At 45.7% G+C, this 19,089-nt stretch overlaps 1 pseudogene; it reads left to right on the forward strand.

Annotated features, from left to right (window-relative positions):
- The first annotated feature begins 18,267 nt into the window (after positions 1-18,267).
- Positions 18,268-19,089, forward strand: part of LOC120844188 — a 61,789-nt pseudogene continuing 60,967 nt past the window's right edge.

Below are 19,089 nucleotides of genomic sequence, written 5' to 3' on the forward strand. Positions count from 1 at the left end.
GCTTCCACTGTGGGAGGTTAGATTCAAGCTCGATTTTCGTCCTCGGAAACTACTCCAAACATTGCGTGACGTGCGCCTTTAGAAGTAAGGTCTGTATTGATGACGTTGCTTGCGAAGGGTATAAACGAGTTCTCTCTCGACTGGGGCACTGACTTCTTATAAAAAAAATTCTGTATATGGTGCACTTATTTACTAACCCTCTGGCAGTACCTCACTGTAAAGGTTAGGAGAAAAAAAAAGTGCATTGACTAGTGTCGAAAGAAACAGAAAAAAAAAAAAAGTCTTTTAAAGGGATACTTCAACGAAATTTGAAATATTCCCGTCGTGTTCAAAAATAGGTTGAATATGATCCACAATACCCGTAAATGACAATCGCACGTTTGTATTTTGATCCTGGTCGCTGTATTTATCGTTATAAGCGGCCCACTCTGGCAAGCGCTCGGAGAAGGCCCAGCTTAGAGCACGTGACATCCAACGCAATCGCGACGTAGGTCGTCTCAAGACGAGCAAAGCTACGGCGAGGCTGACGTCGAGAGGATGGCCTAGTCGTTCCAGCCACCGAAGTGGCTGCTTTTGTACGAATTTTGAGTGACGGGTTAATCTTCTATAATCTTCTAGGGGGACAATAGCGAGTTCTGCGACACACAAAATGGATTCTCGGGAAAAGGGGAGTTCCTCCTTCCCCCTTCTCTCGTCGTGGCCGGAGACGAGACAACCTCCGTCACTAGCTGTCAAGGTTCCTAGACGAGCATTACAAACGAGGCGTTAGCGACATCCACCAGGTGCCCTTTGCTAATCGTTTAATTCGTTTTAAAATTCTTTTTCGATACTTTTTTAACACGATATTGGTATGTTCCATGTGATACTGCTCTTTTGAACACATATAGACCAAAAAATGAGCGCCGAAATTTCGTTGTAGTATCCCTTTAAACTATTTCCTCCTCAGCTCATAAGCAAAGGGAGAAATCACGTGGTCGTATTTTACTGGAACCCAAAGTTATCCCAGCAGTCTGAGAGTCAGCAAGGGCAAAGCCCTTAATAAATTGCATGCTTCACATTTTGGCAAGTGCCAACAACTATAAAGTATAAAACGCATGTAAGCAATTTAGCGAGCAACAAGAAAAGTGATAGCGACCCTTTTTGCTATCGCTCGATCAGCTGCACGACGAGGCAAGCCACATGAAAGCGACGGGAGGAAGCGACCGAGGCGATGAGCAAAGCTTTCTAGAAATCCAAAAACCAAGCAATGAGAGCTCTCCGTCACTCATTGCCGTCGCTCGCTAAATCGCATACATACGGTTCAGCTTGAATTGTATGAACGCGAGAGACACATGCAACTCACTTCCAAATGCCTTTCATTTCAGGGCTACACTGCCATTTGCGTCCAAGTGCTTCACGGGCCTCGTGCACTGGCACTTTGACACCACTTAAGAAACTAACACAAACATATCCAGGGGTTTTAGGTTAGGTTAGCCATTCTACTGAAAGGTGCTGCTCAGTTAATAGACGATTCGCTATTTTCCCGAGGGCCCCGGCCCGCCCGCGAGGAATTGTACGAGAGATTGTCCTCGTCTGGCCGCTCTGCCTTGAGATTGCATTGCCTTGTCGCTTGCCTTCTCTTAATCTTGTTTTTCGATTCCATTACATATTTTTATCTATTCCAGTGTATTGTTTATCGCTTTTAAGGGTTTCTATTCTCTTCTGTGCACAATATTTCTTGTATATACGTATATAGTATTTGTGGCTTTATTTTGCCTTTTTCGACGGGAGTGCCGACGGACAACATGCTGCTTCGCGCGTCGTTTCCCGGGATGAGTACTACCATTGCTACAGATTCCTATCGCGCTGTTAGCTGTTTGTGTTGGTTCAATTTGACCCGCGTACAGTCGAGAGGAGCCGTTTATGAACACCCGCGCACATGTCATAGGGATAGGCACAGCTCTGAATCAACTATCGTGACGCGAGAGCCGAGCGCGCTGTGATTTGGCCACCCACGCTCGCTCCATTTACTCGCACTGTAGCGTATGCCTTCGAGTGCCGCTTACTTAACTAAGATACAGCACACCGCTGTATCTTAGGGGGGCAAGGCAGGGCCCGAGGGTGGGGCCCTGCCCTGCCCCCCTCTCCCCTCCGCGGATCTCACCAGGGGTGGCACGAGTCCCGATACCCCCCTGAAGTCTACGCCTATGCTTAGAAGCAATAAAAATACATTAGAATAGATAAAAACAGGTAATGGAATCAAAAGACAGAGGATTAAAAGGAAGCAAGCACCAAGGCAATGCAACCTCAAGGCAGAGCGGCTAGGCGAGGGACAGTCTCTCCCACAAATCCTCGTGCTTGGGGGATTTTGCAAAAGGGCTATTTATATCACGTTCAAAATGAACAGCACTCTTCATTGATGGCTGGTTCACACGACGAACTGATCCACAGACGGATTGATCATATCCGCGGTTCGTCCGTCTCCCAAGCGCATCCACACGAAGGAGCAGACGCGCAAATGACAGCCAGGACGAGCCGAACATGTTTGCGACCACACTGTGGCACTGTTGTCCAAGATGGAAATCGACATTTGCTGCTTTGAACAAGAACTGCGCGCCACTGTTACATGCAGAGTGAGACATAACACCATGATAGGCTTAGTGCGAAGCGCCACTAGCCTTACTAAACTAAACCATGGCAGAGACAGAAGCATGGTCCTGCTCGAGGAGACTTTGGCGTAGAGGCGGTGAAGTCCTGGGCCCGCTAAGTGGCATTTGGAGATGCCTTCACTCACTTTGCACTTGCGCCTTCAGTACACCACAGCCACAAGAAAAGGCTTGCTGGGTGAAAGGTTGATTGGAGATTCAAAGTGATTGCGGCGTGGTAGACGCGTCTTTACAGAAGCTTTTCGACGCAGATGAGTACCAGATTCTGCGTCGTGTCAGTTGGGCAAAGTTCCTGATGCCAACCGTTTTGGTATGAGAAATGAAATGAAAGAATATTTTGTTACAATAGTTTAGTTCCTTTTTCTTTAAAAGTCTTACTTGCAACTTTCAGGAAAGCACAAGCATTACAGACCAGCTGCCCTCACAATCATGACCCCCCCTTTCTCTTTCTGGTAGTTGCTGTCGGTGAGCAACCTGATAGCCTTGGGCTTTTCCGCTTTTCTAATAGAAATTAGCGGTTCTTGTACATGTGCAAAAGTGAAAAGTATGCTACTGCCAATGTTTGTCAGTTTTGTAACTCTTTATTCCCTCAGACCGCAAATTTGTCTTCAGCTTGGTTCACATGCGCAGCGCATTCATGGCATCTTCTATCCAAAAATATCTATTGTGGGTTGGATGTGTGTTGGGGGGGGGGGGGGGGGGGGGGGCATTACTTTGCTGGTTGAGTTGGTAGGCAGGAGATTGCGAGAAACAAAAGGGTGGATAAAATACAACCGTCACTTTTACTATGAAAACCTTTTAGTACAGGACTGGCGAAAAAATGAGAACATGAAAAGGTATGACGTCCCGTCCTCCTCTTACTCTTTATTTTCTGTAACCTGGTCTGGTAATTTAGGATCATATACTACTACATAAGATTCAACGACGTGGAAGGTGTTGGTGCACCTTAACCCATTTTGGACGAGCCTCGCTCGTCCACCTAGGGCCGTTCCTAAACCGTTTAGGATGAGTGTAACTCATCCGCGCACTATACCTCACCCCTTGGCTCTTTTTGGACATCCCAGGCTTGTTCCGAGCATAGTTTGCGGTGCTGCTCAGACATGGCAGCATGTATTTTTTTTATTGTACACATTTTTAAGGGTGGCGTCTGATTGGGGAGACATGTGCAGCTTGGGCCGTACGTGCAATAAATATAGAAAAAAACAACTTAGGATCAAAAACTGAAGAAAAAAAGAAACGGTTAAGGTAAACAGTGTGTGACATTATTATGCAGTTTCCTCGTTCCTTCGACAATGTCTAATTGGATACGAGACACACTTTTATGACGTGCAGGCAACGTCAACAGAAATGTCTGGCGTGAAATGACACGCCAGAAATACAATATAAGATAGCTATACTGCTAGGACCCATTGTATGTTCCTGTAACCCTGCTAAATTTGTTTTGAGAATGGCGCGAAACTTTCGTGGATAAATCCACTTATATGTGAATCCCTCGGAGGGGCGGATCCGAGCAGAACTGGAGGCTGGCTTTGTAGCCAGCCTCCAGCGCGATGTCTCCTTGCACGCACTCACAGATTTGGCTATCTAGGCTTCTCGAGCTTCAGTTTTCTCGTTTACCTTCCACGTTTCGAGCATGCGGTTTGTGATGATTACGTCTACGACATTGCTCGCCTTGTCAAAGTGTTCGACATTGATTGCAGCAGCGATGAGTATGATTGCTATCAAGAGATGTTGAAAGCTGTTCATTTTGACTGCGACCCGCTGGCGACAAACTCCAGTGACGGCGAGTTACAAACGAACTTGTTGTGGTCACTGTCGCCCGGGAATATCTTGCAGGCGCACGCAGTGTGGAAGGTCAACGGGCCGGCGGCAAGAGCGACAAAAGCATTTGGGTTACCGAGTTGCGCGAGCGTTTTTGATCGTACCGCGGCGAGGAGAGCTTGGGCGTTCATGGGGCCCCTAGAATGAGAGAGCGTTCATGGTCACATGCTTTATGGGCACCATGATGTGACTAACTTGGGCAGTGTTGCCTGGTCGCCAGATGAAAATGATACAAATTCGTAAATTGAATAGGGCAATTACCAGAGCTCTAAAATTGCGTAACTTGGTGTATATACTAAGTAGTCTATGAGCAATCCATTTCAAGAATAATGGATCCGTTTAATTTTCGTGTCATAACCCCATTAAGTCACTGCAGACTCCGCTGTCCACTTATGGCCAATTCACATGATGAACTTATCCGCAGATAAATTGATCAAGTGACAAGACGTCCACGGAACATCAGTCCCCCAAGCACATCCATACGGAGGAGACGAGCAGATGACAGCGAGGACAAACTGAACCTATTCCCGGCCCTGCATTTCCGCGAAATGCCAACATCGCACTGTGGCACAGTTTTCCAAGGTCAGAAGTGATGTTCGCGATTACGATCACTGTGCTATTATGAAAAAGTATCGTGTGCTGCTGTTACATACCGAGCGAGACAAAGCATCATGACAGGCTTAGCGTGAAGCGCTACTAGCTTTACTAACCACATGACACAAGCATCGTCCTGCTCCAGGAGGCTTCAGCGTCTAAGTGATGAAGTCCTGGTGTTGCGGAGGGGCATTTGGAAATGCCTTCACGCACTGCTTGCTTGTGCACCACTCTTCAGCACACTACAGCCGTAAGAAAGGTCTTGGCTGGGTTGAAAACTGGGTGGACATGCAGGGAAGCTTGCAACTTGCTAGGCAAGTTTTCACTGAAGCTTCTTAACACCAACCCAGAGGAGTATCAGAACCTGCTGCTTCTTGGCTGGGCAAAGTTCTTGCAGCTTCTTTCACGAGTGGAAAATAAGAATGGTTCGAGAAAATGAAACAGCGAATGGACAAAGTACAGTGCACTATCTTTGTTTGGCTCATTCGAAAACCAAAAAATATTGCTCTGCTGTTGGTGCTCTACCGTAAACGCTTTTACTGTTACTCACCCCCTAAAAATCTGGGCATGGAAGGGCAGTTTGCCCTTAAGTCTGGCCGTCTGCTGACGAGGTGCAAATCGAAGGAATAGCCGACATGATGGTAATGTGACAAACGGTCCACGGATGAAAATTGCGATTCAATCCATCGCGTCAATCTGCCATTATTTGACAATTGTCCTAATATGATTAATTGATCCCTATTAAAAAAAGAACAATTGTTCTCTGAAACAATGTAATGAAAGGAAGTTTTTATAAACAATGCCTGCTCCTTTGACAACGGAATAGTACGAGCCTTGGCATAACAGGAACTTTCCGTAGATCAGACATACGTTTATTCCATGCTCAAAGTAAGGACATGAGTTTGTCTTGGCAATGCCAACCTCCTGTGTATGATCTGTAAAAAGTCCTTAATGACCGTGGTCAAGGGAGAGGAGTTTCTGCTTTCAAGAACAGGATGGGGTGAAAGAAAAAGTGTCTCGATGAACAATGAATGCTCCAGCTAATCCACTCAGCCAAGTTTCTGCAACATGAACTAGGCTCTAAGAGAAAGGCGTAGGATAAGCACTTCGAAATCTTTAGGATTTGCCAAGGGATAAAATTAATTAGATGCACAAAAAAGTAGGGGGAGGAGGATGGCAAGAAAATTTTGGGGCTTGTGTTCTTACACTTGAATTGTTTGTGCAGGAACCATTACTGAAGCAGCACTTCATTCCTGAGGCAATAATTTATTGCTAGTCAAAGCCTGTTTCCAGAAAAGCCCATCAGGTGAGCGGCTTTTTTTTTTCTCTTAAACATGAGGTGCTTTTTAACGTTGCCCTCCAATCCCAAAATGTTGTCCATCCGTCCGTGCGCTTTGCCGCTAAATTTAGTGGGGACATTTTTGTTGCATGACCTCTGCACAAGTTCAGTTTCCTCTCTAAATTTAGCAGAAAATTGATGTCACAGGACCTACAGACAATTTCAAGCTCTCTGATAAATTTAGCGGAAAAATGGATGTCACGTGAACTATGCAGCAATTCAGTTTTCCCTCTAAATTTAGCGGAAAAATTGATGTCATCTGAGCTATGCACCAATTCAGTTCCCCTGCTAAATTTGGTGGGAAAATTGATTTCACATGATCTGACGTCATGCGACCTACAGACAAATTCAGGTTACCTGCTAGATTTAGCGGAAAAATTGATTTCACGGAACCTATACACCAATTCAGTTTCCCCACCAAATTTGGCAGAAAAATTTATATTGCGTGATCTGACGTCATGTGACCTAGAGACAAAGTAAGGTTCCCGCTAAATTTAGCAGAGCGATTTATGTTACGTGACCTTTGCACCAATTCAGCTTTCCCACTGAATTTGGCAGAAAATTGATGTCACGTGATCTGCGGCCATGTGGCCTATACACACATTCAGTTTAAAATAAAATGAAAAAAAAAACAAAAAAAAACTACCTTTTGAATACTTGATTTCATGCGTTATAGCACTTTGAAGGTAAAAGTCACTTCCAATTTTAAATAATGTTTTTACTTTAAAGAAACAACTTTTCTCTAATTGTCTTGATTGAGCACCAGTGCCGTAAATTGCTAATAGCAGCCTTGAACAGTAAAGTTTGCACATCAGAAGTGTTGCTGATTTTTAACAGTATCTTTTGTCTCTTCCAACTCTTCAGTTTGGGGGGAATAAGTCATCGCTAGTCAATGCCTGATTCCACAGATGCATATCAGGTGAGCACCTCTTAATGAAACAACTTTGCTCTCATTGTTCTAATTTGACACTAGTGTGGAAAATCTTGTTTACTACGGTTCTTGAGGTGAAAACGGGTATAGTATTTCAGGTTAAAAGTCAAATTTGTGGGTTTTACGTGCCAAACCAACGACGGTCATCTGGCACGCCCCAGCGGAGGACTGAGGATTAATCTGGACCACCTGGGGATCTTTTGACGTGCGACCGAAAGCTCGATTACACGGCGCCTTCTCCGCAATAAGCCTCCGTCAGATTGCGGGCTCCTCGGCCGGGATTCGAACCCGCCACATGGGGATCCGTAGGCCAGCGCTCTCGCCTCAGAGCCACCGAGGCGGCTATTTCAGGTTAATGAAGTACTTTATAGGCACCCTGTTTAAAGAAAAACAAAAAAATCCTTGAATTACAAAAAGAAAAAAGTTAGAATGTGGACATCTTAAAAATGGTGTCTTAAGTTTTCTTTTGATCTTGTTAGTAGGAGTGTCATAATCATTCATTAAAATTTCAGCGTAGCCCTGCATGTTGTGGCACACCGAACAAAGCAAGAACGGTGAAAAGAAAAACTAGCAAAAGTGACGTCATTGGCAGGGTCCGATAACCCTTATTCAGCAATCGGCTGAATTGGGGATGTCAACAATGACGTCAAGACGTTTTGGGCAGATTAGAGGTGGAAGAGAGACTCACTGCATGCCCTGCTGCAATCACTGCACATATTTTTGAAAAATAAATGCAGTTTACGTTGACTTTCGCCCAAGTTTAGTGCGATCGCTGAATTCATGAGACAAAATGCTATGGAAGTCCACCCTTAACTCAGATTTCTTAAAAAGTGCTTCAGCTTCTTTTTACTGCTACTTTGACTTCGTTGCACAAGCCGGTTCCAGTTTACATTAAGCCCAAGAAGCTAAGCTATTAATTTGAATGTGACATACAGTAAACTCTAATTAATTCAAATTCCAGGAAGCCACGAATTTTGCATGAATTGTCAAAAGCTCGAGTTATCAGTTCATCAAATATGTTGGAAGATAAATTATGATTTGCTACATGGATGGCTGCACACACAAAACAGATATCTGATGATTTCCTCTACGTAGGCCTACTAATAATAAGCAAGTATGCCACTCATGAAACATTGGTAAAATTTATGACACAAGTTTATTCAACCCTCAAAAATGTTGTTTATCGGGGACTGTTTAGACAGCGCATGACACCTCAAAACAAAATTTTGTTCAACCAGCAAAAATGTTGCCTCTTATACAGGGTGATGCAAGGAAAGGCCTGACTCTTTAAATCGACCGCAAAATTCGGTTTCTTAACCTATCGCGCTACGACTTTGTGCAGCTTTGCCCACAGATGGTGCATTTTTTTTGTAAACTTTGCAAAGAGCGAACTTATTTGATGAAAAAGTAAAGAAAGAAAAAGGCTTAGCTCCTATGGAAACGCAGTGAAGCCACCGGTCTGCATACAACACGGTGCCATTTCGCACGGGAGACAAGAGATGGCGCAATGAACGCCGCCAACAAACGAGCGTACGGCACCGAGAGCGGGCGTCTTTTGCAGACAATCTTTTCGACTCAAAAGCGGTGCGCGGTCCGCAGGCGGCGACATTCGCAGAAACATAAACAGGCGCTGTAACAACAAGGAACTGCAGTTCCTTGTCTGCTAAAGACGCCGGCTCTCAGCGTCGTCTGCTGGTTGGTTGGCGGCAGTTGGCGTTGCGACAGCTTGCGCCATCTCTTGTTTCCCGTGCGAAACAGTACCGTGTTGTTTGAAGACCGGTGGCTTCGCTGTGTTTCCATAGGAGCTAAGCCTTTTTCTTTCTTTACTTTTTTCTCGGGTAAATTGGCTCTTTGCAAATTTTACAAAAAAAAATGCACCATCTGTGGGCAACGCTGCACAAAGTCGCAGCGCGATAGGTTAAGAAACCGAATTTTGCAATCGAATCAAAGAGCCTGGCCTCTCCTTGAATCACCGTGTACTTGTGTGAATGCTGTGACGTAAAGCCACGCCTCCACATCACAGCGTCCACGCAAGTTGCTGTTGAAACTGCAGTGCAGCACCCCTTTTTGTCGCTCATGTCTCCTCTGTTTCAGAGACGTATATAGGGAGAGCTCCCTATATACGATATGCATCAATTTCGAATCGTTGAATCATTGACCGACTCGCTCCGGCAAAAGGCCCATCTCGACTTTGCTGTTTTCAGTTCTCGACAAAAGACACACTCGTTGGCATGTGATCCTCAAATAAGACGTTTATAAACACCGTTGCATGGGCATGTTTATATGTTTATAAACAGTGATGCATGAGCATGTTTCTATGTTTATAAACAGTGATGCATGAGCATGTTTCAACTTTAAGCAACAGAAATTGAAGGTTTCTTTCCAGCTACATTATGTACTAATTTTGAAAATAAGAAGAATCTAGTCGCATTGTGACGGTCAGCATGGGCTCATGGCTCTCTGGTATTGCACAGGAGATTGCGATTCAGGCAAAGCAACAGAACTAACTTTTTGACAATCGCTAGCCACACCTTGCGACGAAAATCAGCCTTCAACTAAGTGCTATAGATAATAAAATTGAGTCAATGTCACCACTTCGAAATATCTATATTAAAATAAATTCAGTTCCAAAATGTTACAAGCTGAAAGCAAATATCAGGAGAAAACTTGCACACACCTTGCGAGCGCACCCCGTGTTCATCGACGGTACAGCGTTAAATGTGATGCCCACTCCATTCACAAAATGTTCCGAGCACAGTCGAGAGGATGGCGCTGGGGAAAAGTCTTTTCGATTTTGGGACGCAAGCCACTACTGCCGGAAATCGGGGTCATGTGGAAAGCGATGGAGCTTAAAGACACTGCAGTCGCACTCGCCTTGCCGGATTTCGTGCAAGCTGCACAGGCTCTCTGACAGTATTCGATGCTTTCTGTCGTTATTCGTGCACCGTATAACTGAGCAATGGTGTCTTGATGACCGGGGGACTGTTGCCATCCAAACCCGTGGCTCTAATTAAGTTTGGGAGTTTAAAACAGAGAACAAAACACGAACGAAGTTCGGGCAATGCTTACACCGAACACCGGCAAAGCCTCTCACCTGGGGCTTTCACTGTCTTTAATGCTCCAGCAAGGGGGAAAGCGCCGGTAGCCCTTTCCCCTTTTATCTCTCGCACTCTTTTAGTAAGACAGTTTATACACGGTTCTGCTCTGCTTTAACCCCGTTAAACAAACTTCTTACCAAGCACCGGTGCACTGCGGAAAAGCAACACCAGCGGAAGCAAGCTCCACGGGTGTTGCTTCTCCGCAGTGCACCGGTGCTCCGAAAGAAGTGCGCTCAACGGTGCTGCGAGAACAAAAAGTATGCACGAAAACATCGTTCGAGTTAAGCGGCTTATGAATACATTGAAAACATAGCGGGTCAACCAAAGTTTTGAAATTTGTTTGATTTAACCAGAAGTATTAAATATCCGAGTTTGAATTATCGCGAGCCTACTTTATATACTAAGGGAGATCTGGCTCAATCCAATGCGCTTAATATCACTGAATAGTTGTGCGATTTTAATTGGCTAGTTTTATTTCTCAAGCACTTGATATGTTCGGTATTCAAATCAATGCAAATTTTTACTTTGGTTCAATTTATGGGGGGTTTATTTTATGTCATGTTTAGTAGGAGCTAGGCTAGTTGGTAAGCACGTTGCTCACTTACTTTAACCGTGCATGTCATATACAATTTGTTGCGATTGTGCTTGAATGCAAATCCTCTTCTGCTCTTTATTTCAAGCTGCTCTTACATGCACCATGAAGATACCGAGGTCGTCTTCAATTGAATGACAACTTCAAGCACAAGCATGGAGGGGCATCTAAATGGCCAGCACAAGGACAACTCTAATGTAAATTTTCTCCAAAGTTAAAGCAAGGCATGCCTTCTTCCAATAAAGGTATTGTGGCGAAACTTCTCAATTGGTTCGTTTGTTGAGCTGTCATCTATAGGAACAGCCGAGCTCACACAAACAAAATCCTGGCATTGAGAAGTACAGGTTGTGTGCTCCTTCTCTTTTGCAAAACATGAACTTTTTGGCTGAGGATGAAAGATTATTCCAGTTCATATATTAAATGACGGAGCTATGAACTCTCCATACCAATCTACCCCAAAAGCTTCATGTGACTTAGGCTTGCTTGGATATGGAAGCTTTTTGCACTAAATAATAAAGCACTTGACCTTTACGTCTTTTTGAACTGTACTCTCCGTAAAAACAAGGCATATAATTTTATAGAAAGGGGAAATGTTTGTAGCCCACATTATGGACAGCTATCCATATGAAATGTGAAAGCTGTCCGCACTAAATAACGAAGGACTATACCTTTCCGAATGATATAAGGCCAAAGCTACGAGTCATCCGCACCAGTCCTGCACCTCCGATACGTCAGGTGACACCCCTGGCAGATCTAGAGCTCTGCCAGGTGAGTCGCATGATGTATCGAAGGTGCAGGCGGTACGGATGGCACGAGGCTTTGGCCTTATAAGGCGGAAAGGTATAGTCCTTCGGTATTCAGTGCAAATAGCTTTCACATTTCCTACGGATAGCTGTCCGTAATGTGGGCTACAGATGTTCCGTCGTTCTACGAAATTATAGGCCTTGTTTTTACGGACGGTCCAGTTTCTAGATTACGGCAAACCATACCGGCAATATTGAACCAGCAGCTTTTGCCCGTAAAATGGGGTGAAAATTTTTTACAGTGAACAACGGAGCACGGGGAAGCGCGGATGTCGCTGGTTATCGTGTGAATCGCAATAGTAACACCATTTCCTATCCAAGCATTGTAGGAAGCAACCGTCATTCTCGCAGGAGAACCGACGCGCATGCTCCGTTGTGCCTCTCCCCTTGGAAAAATATTCTAAGAAGAATTGCTCACCAGAAGTTTCAATATAAAATAGGGTAATTATTTTTAATTCACTGCGTCAATGCGAAAGGGTTGCTGTGGAGTTTTCTTTTAGGGAAGTCAGCCATACAAGGCAAAAAGCCTACAACTCGCAACGGTCGAAAAAGAATATAATGTTAAAAATTTGTGTAGGACCATGTTTATAAAAGTAAGCGTTGACAGGAAACAATAAACCGAAAGAGATTTACTGTTTCTTATTTCCATTTGATTCATTGAGTTCTGCTACAGTCGATTTTTATATTTTCAACTTCGACACATTAATAACACATTTGGCATAAAAGATATATCACTGGGAGTGAAAATTAATCGAGCTTAATTGCCGCAATACAATTAGCAGGTGCATAAACAGCACAGTATATTATATGTGTTAACAGAGCCTGAGTTCGTGGTGCGTTGTTAATAAATTTCCTCTACCAGCCCCCGCCCCCCCCCCCCCCCCCCCCCTCCTCTTTGGCGCGTCCCGCATTTTGCTAGCAGGAAGGTGGTCACCCTAGACGGAACGCTGGAGAGAGGACGAGGTTCCCCCCCTGTCCTCTCCAGCCTTCCGCCTGTTTCCTCCTCCCCGGCCTTCCTTTCCCCCGCCCTACCTTCTTGAGTTGCAGCGGTCTACATTGATGTTTGTATGTTCCCTGTGTGTGTATGCGCTGGTTGTATATATTCAGATGACATTTCTGGTACGCGCAATGTTTCTAGATGTGTGATAATGAAGGCAATAGGGAGTTTTAGAATAACGTGCGCAATTTTAGCGCACGCTAGCGCTAAATTTAGCGCTAGTATTAGCGCACGCGACGTAAGAGAGTTTTAGAATACCGTTTCTCTTTTTTGACGCAAAAGCCCAAGCAACTCGCGCTTGCGACGCCACCAAGATACAGTAACAATTTTTATTTCACACACGAAATGCTGTAACTTTAGAAAAAAAGCAAGTTTTTTGGTCCAGAGTAGCATTTTAGATTTGTTTAAACGTGAGAATGCGACGCCTGCGATTGACCGGTCGTGTCCGCTTGCGTCGCCTCGGCAAGAGAGGTCTCGTGTACTGACCTTCGCACATCGTACCTTCGCCGAGAAATGTTTGCGCGTCGCCAGCATCAAGTTGCCGGTGAGCGTTGCCAAACCAAGTGCAATGTCATCCCGTATTGAAAATCTCAGTCGCGAGGATGCCGCCGACGTCGCACCTACGACGCCGCCAAAGCAGCCGCCGACACAATCCCGGAAGCCGCCATTTTTTTTTTCAACTCTGCTCGTCTTGGTTTTAGCCAGCTTGTCATCACAAATCCTCCTTGGAGAAGCGCAAAGACCTTTTGCGTACGCACGCTATTTCTGAGAAATAGCGCACGCTAAAATTGCGCACGCAAAGCGCAAATCCTGATGTGCGTTCGGAGCATGCGCAGTGGCGAAGACGCTATTCTTTGCGTACGCAAAGCCTTAGCGTGCGCTATTCTAAAACTCTCTAATAAAGGTGCCCAAATTGCAAGAGTGGCGTTAGCGAGTAAAGCTATTTTTGTAGCGCATGAATCGGGGGGTATTTAGCGCCACCTAACCTAGCTTCTTGCAACTACTCCGCTAGACACCGCCATCTCGTGGCGAGCGATTTAACCTTCATTCACGCTAGCCGCGATTTAACCTTCTTTCACGCGCAATAATAGGCGAAGTAGGCTGCTTTGAATTTGCACTTTTGAAAGCGGGTTTTGGTTTTGGGAATGGTTTATTTTTCCTCCATGATGTGCGGTGCTGTCGAAGGGATTGGGGCTCGAGGAATAGGAAAGGTAAGACGTAAAGTGTGCGAGGTAACTGAGTATCGATTGTCTCCGTTTAACATCGCAGTGCTGACGACGAGAAGACTAAGTGACTGGTTTCGAAACGGAAGTTTTTTACCCGAGAGGGAAGCTGGCCTCGGGAATAAATGTCGCGGAAGGCTCGTTTTCCGCTTTTAATTGCCGCTCCCCTCGCCCCGTGTGCAAGAGACCTACAGCTCTCGTTGAGCCATATTGAGCTCGATTTGCTCGATTTGTGCCGCCATAATGAGATGCAGACGACGGAGAAACATTGCTCCCTTGCTTACAGGGTCAAAGGTTTCTCCTTTTCTGAAAGAACATAGGTTACAAGAGCATTCCTCCCTTTAATCGAGGACTACATATAGAGCCTTTTCTCTTAAGGTGTAGCCCCTTCCATACACCAGCAGTCGAAAGCAAGATCCGTCTCCAAACAAGGAACCGGACTCACGTCGACTAACGGTCGCGGTCGAGCAAGTAAAAAGAAAAGACATTTTTGTTTCTTTGTTCATGATCGGTTTTCAACGCCAAAGTCCAAGAACCAAATCGCTTCCGCTAAAACCGTCTTAAGGGCCGCCCACACTAGCGAGAAAACGCACGTGGCACGCCGATCGCGGGAAGACGCGTCCCGCATTCTGAAGACCACACTAGATAGAGCTCTGCCGCCGCGAATGTCAAGTGACAGCACAAGAGGCCTCGTGCACTCTTGAAGCATCCTCCCGCTCAACCGATTTTGCGGAACGCGTTTTCAACGCGATCTGCGCGCCGCGCGCGTTTTCTCGCCAGTGTGGGCGGCCCTTTAAAGGGGCACTGACACGCGAAGTGTCGTATTTTTTTATTGTATAACCGCTCATTCACACTGGAAGCGGATCCACGTTCGCAAAGCGGTTCCGAACGCGGTTGTATAAAGACCCAGTACAATTGCACGCGAACGTGATGTCATCGAGTGCGCGTGCAATTGTACTGGATTTTTATACAACCGCGTTCGCAACCGCCTTGCGAACGCGGATCCGCTTCCAGTGTGAATGAGCAGTTAAACGATGAACGTTGTAGTCATAAACACCCAAAAAAAGCGCATCGCAAAAAAAAAAAAAAAAGTTCTTACGCGCGCGCGCGCCTTTTTATTTTTTGCGTTTTCCTCTCCCGCTTTTCGCCTCCTCTCTTCTTTTGCTTCGTAAAGTCAAGAATCATAAAATTTAGATGCTTCGTAGGCGACATTTCTATAACATTTAATAACGGCAATCATAAAACATGTTTTTTAACGGAATTCCGAACGCACTACGGCCCTTCTTTTTGAAATACAAAAAATCGGAGTCCGTTGTGGTGCCGTCTCCTGGATTTGTATCCTCCCACGGAAAACAGGCGACACCTTTCAAAACCGGTCCGCCGGCTCTCGCTCCTTTCCTCCTCGCTTTGGGTCGCCATGGCAACAGCAGTGAGTCGTGAAAGAAAGTGGACTCTCAGGACTCCGTAATATTTGACGTCAAGGCACCGGCGCGGATCGCGCGGGAACTTCGAATTCGGCATTTGGAAATTGTTTTTTTACTTCACAAATACTGAATTCTCAAATTTCTAATCTTGAGGGTAATGTTCTGGCATCGTTTTCAATCGTTTCGGTGAATAAAAAATATATATAATTTTGATGTGTCAGTGCCTCTTTAAGGCCTGTTCACATATACAGCGGAGCGCTAAGTTAGCGCTGCGTGAGCGCTCCAAGGTGCCTCATGTGGCGCTTCCTGGCGCGTGACATTAGTTCTAATATAGCGCGCGATTAGCGCTTATGTTGCGCTTTTTTAGCGCTTCAGTAGCGCTTTGTTAAGGCCCGTTCACACTCTTGCAACCGAGTACGACCGAGAGAGACGAGATCTGTTAAAACTTCTTAAAAGTTCTTAGGACGAGGAAACACAATGGCGTTCTGGCGCCATCTATGCGGTGACCCTGGAACTGCATTTCACAAGAGCGAGGTTTCGCGGGATTTCCGAGGTCAAACGTGCGTAATACCTATAAGAAAGGCTCGTTTATAGCGTTCACAAAAGTTTTTCGAGCCAAGAAAGAAAGGATAATGCGCAAGAAAAATAGTAAAATTCCGGACCGCCAAGTTTACACTGCTGCCCAATAGATGGCGCCAGTGTGTCCTCTCGTTGTAAGAAGTTTTAAGGAACCCAGTTTTAAGAGGTCGCAAGAGTGTGAACGGGCCTTTAGCGCTTCAGTAGCACCTTGTTAGCGCTTCTCGTACCGCGGTTACTGCTCCGGATAAGCGCGTGCGCTCTGGTTACGTTTCCCGTGGTTGGGTGCATCAGCAGCATCATGGCGGACATGTGTGACGCTGAAATAGAAACGCGACAAATGCTCTTACATACATAATTAGTGCAGTGTGTGTAGGCGGCTTAACGCTCAGAAGAGCCTCCTGGGTGCGCGAAATCTTTCGCCACCGAGATGCCGACGGGTACCCGGCAAACCTTGTTCCTCTGAGGGACCGAGACACAGAGCTCTTTTGAAGGCGATTATTTTTAACTGTGGGTCGTTGAAACCAGGGTCACGCATATCGAATAGGAAGGGATGAGGTCATACCGAATCAATTAGTCGCTCAGAGTCCATGACTCTGGATCGCCTGCCCGACCCTTTGCCTGGAGAGCGATTCTTTTACTTCCTCTTCTTTCAGTGCCAAAGGAAAAACAACAACAACGGAATCACCGTGCACGCGCTGTTCCGCAGCAGCAAGCACGGCACAAGGAGCGTGATAGCGTTAACAAAGCGCTTCTGTAGCGCTAACAGAGCGCTAGCAAAGCGCTTCTGAAGTGCTAACAGAGAGCTTCTGAAGCGCTAACAGAGCGCTACTGAAGCGCTAACCGAGCGCTACTTCACGCGCTAAAAAGCGCCACATGAGCGCTCCTTCAAGCACTCACGTAGCGCTAACTTAGCGCTCCGCTGTATGTGTGAATCGGCCTTTAAGCAGTCTTTCAAATAAAGAAGGCTAGGTTAACACAGTACAATAAAATAGCTTAAAAATCAACTTCGACGTTTACAGAAAGAACAAAAATTATTCTGACCTCATTTGGGAACAAAATATTGATTTAAAAAAGTGAAAGCCGTTTACAACTTCCTGTAACGCCGAATTGGAGCGCAGCTCTTGAGGAGGAGGAGTGGAGGGTATATTCCTCCTCCTCCCTCGTGATCATGCCTGCTAGTCCTCCTCCCCTCCTGCTCCCCCTCCCTGTCCTTTACCACCTCCTCGTCCTTCAAGCTCCTCCCCTCCCCTCGCCTCCGCCTCCTCGTCTCTCCTCCCCCCCCTCCTCCACCTTCGTACTGCTTTCCTCCTTGCCGCTCAAGCCGGACAATGAGGGGAGGAGGAGGAGAAGTAGGGGGAGGAGGAAGAGGGGGGGGGAGGAGGAGGAGGGGAGGAGGAGGGGGAGAAGGAAAGGGAGGAGGAGGAGAGGGAGGGGCGCGGTTACGCCGACGCCGACGCCGACGCCGACGGCGACGCCGACGCCAACGGCGACGCCGACGCCAACGGCGACGCCGCTCAGGCTGGAAACGGGCCCCTAAGAGCTGCGCTCTAAAAAAGTGTTTTTAATATAAACAAAGTGCAGCGATACTTGCCAATAAATTTGGTCAAAACATCAAATCTACTACTCAGCATATTAAATGCATGATCACTACTCTAGTATTATAATAAAAAAAACGTTATCTCGTTTGTACAGGAAATAGGACAGCGCGCATATGTTTACAGCTAATTTAGAATATGCAAACTGCAACACTTTCTTGTATACCATTTTGAATACATCCACAGTAATATGGCGTGACTAATTTTAGTAGTAGAATAATTTTAGGGTTTCGGTATACTGCTGCAATTACATTAGGACCTTAGGTGAAGAAAGCAAACACATTGACACAGCGACAGACTGATAGCCTTCAACGATCCTACTCTCTGGTCCCATTATAAGCTCCTCGTTCGGATAGAGTAGGACATACACCTAGACTGCCGGCTCCGCCTGCCAGTACGTTATTTTGGTTCAGAACTGTCTGCAAGAACGATTGTTAGAAGTCTCTGAGAAAAACAAAAATTTGTTTGTTCGGAGTTACGACATATAATAGAGACCTTGGGTTACATATAAATCCCAAGGGCTGCCAGAAATGTTGTCATTATTACAAGAAACCTTGTTGTTGCTTCTAATTTTGGAAAAAGCGGCGATCTCTGACACTTTGAAGTACGAAGACAGTGGCCTCAAGATGTTTAAAGACATACTCAACGAGATCATCCCCTTATTTGAATCGGGGAACGGCTTCATGGATGTCTTTGTGCCTGCAGACTGCCTCAAGGACAACACTGCGCTGTTCAAGGCTTTCCTGGACTCCACCGAGAAACCGGTGACGTTCTGGACTGACGGCGAGATGCACTTAAGGCACTGCAAGAGAAAGATATGCTACACATTTAGGAGGTCGTTTTTTCAAATAGTTTACTTCATATGTGGAAAATACGATATTAATAACCTATGGCCTAGCCTTCAGACAAATTATTTCATGTCTGCTTTCATCGTAGCGGAACACCGCAAACGTTCCTCGAAAGGTGATCAATTTTTTTTAGGATTACCGTTTCACCCACCGTACCCTAGAGCCAGCGGTAGGTACTTACTGAGCTTCGACAACGGCAGTCTCACTTTGACTAGCGAGTTCAAAAGGGAAATAATCGAATACCAAACTCTTACGAAAAGTAGGTTAGAACGGCAGCGGGCGCTTAATGGGAGTTCAATACGCATCGCATGTGCAGGGGCTTACGCCTGCCAGCATCCGAGTATCAACGTTACATCACAGCTGTTGGTGCACCGCAACGCTTCGGTTAGATTTGACAAAAACTTCCACTCTTGCGAGGCATATTTCAGCACATTTATAGATGGTTTGAACAATCGTGCAGACAGAGACAGCAGTGGCTTCTTTGACCCACTTCATCATTTCGCATCGGCAGGTTTTTCATTTTATGTTCGCAAGCGTGAGCAGGTACTCAAGGAAACAATATTTATCTTGCCATTTTGTCCGGAGGTATGGGTTGGACTT

Source organism: Ixodes scapularis, unplaced genomic scaffold, assembly GCF_016920785.2.
Source record: "Ixodes scapularis isolate PalLabHiFi unplaced genomic scaffold, ASM1692078v2 PGA_scaffold6__148_contigs__length_123643588, whole genome shotgun sequence".
NCBI classification, from domain to species: Eukaryota; Metazoa; Arthropoda; class Arachnida; order Ixodida; family Ixodidae; genus Ixodes; species Ixodes scapularis.